Source organism: Echinops telfairi, unplaced genomic scaffold (genome assembly GCF_000313985.2).
Source record: "Echinops telfairi isolate 266 unplaced genomic scaffold, ASM31398v2 ScPeMD7_3533;HRSCAF=4204_1, whole genome shotgun sequence".
Taxonomy (NCBI): Eukaryota; Metazoa; Chordata; class Mammalia; order Afrosoricida; family Tenrecidae; genus Echinops; species Echinops telfairi.
The window spans coordinates 23,223,184-23,224,313 of NW_022107432.1; positions in this window are offsets into that span (position 1 = coordinate 23,223,184).

Below are 1,130 nucleotides of genomic sequence, written 5' to 3' on the forward strand. Positions count from 1 at the left end.
AACAGTTGTATGAGCCCCTAATAAAACGTTAAAATAAACAAATAAATAAAAAAGAAAGAAAATACAAAAAAAAGAAGGAAAAAAAAGAATGTGAGAATTGGGGGATGAGGAGGGAGGGAAAAAGGAGGAGCTGATCCCGAGGGCTCCATGGAAAGTAAATGTCTAGAAAAGAACGATGGAATATGTGTACGAATATGTTGGGTGCAATTGATGTATGGATTGTGACAAGCGTTGTAAGAGCCCCCAATAAAACGATTACATATATATGTATATATATATATATAAAGAATGGATGCATAAAAGAAAGAAACGTGAGAATTATTGGCACTGACTAGCTTAGCAGCAAGGAGCCCTGGTGTTGTAGTGGTTCCGAATTGGGCCTAGATCAGCAAGGTCAGCAGTTTGAAGCCACCAGCGAGCGAGCGGCTCTGGAGACTAATAATTTCTACTTCCGTGAAGTTAGAGGCTTGGAAACTCAACGGGCGTTTTACCCTGCTCTGTTTCTGAGTTGGAATCTACTTGATGATAGGGATTTTGGCTTGGATAAGTTACCTGTGGGTACTCACCTCAGGAAGAGCAGTTAGGTTCCTCCAGCCACGCCTAGAAAGGCAGGGCTTTCTACTTCTGTCAAGAGTGACAGTCTGGGAAAACCACGGGGCGGTTCTACCCTGTCCTGTAGGGTGGCTGAGAGGGGACATCACCTCCATTCGGTTGGTTCTTAGCAGCGGAGCGGCTTTAGCACAGCTGACCTGCCTGCACCTCCCATGCCTGTTGGGAACGCTAGGAACAGGGTCAGGATGTCGGGAAATGAGAAGACTGTCGGGCAGTGATCAGCCTCAAGCCCAGTTCTTCTGAGGTCTCCCGGGGACAGCGTCATCGCTATTTTCTGTACCCCCGTAAGGAGCCAGGATTGAGGTCGAGCCGTGTGGTGTGCCCATACAAGCGCCCCAGCATGTCTGCATGTGCGTCGAGGTCTTAATGGGTGCAGTGGCGCGGTCCCGTCTCTGCCAGCCTTCACATCTCTCTTCCACCCCACTCCCCGGGCCAGGGTCTGGGGGTACACGGTGTGAGGGGGACGTGTCTGCGTCTAGCCCTGCAGCTTCTCGAGGGCCCCCCCGCTCCCGCACCGC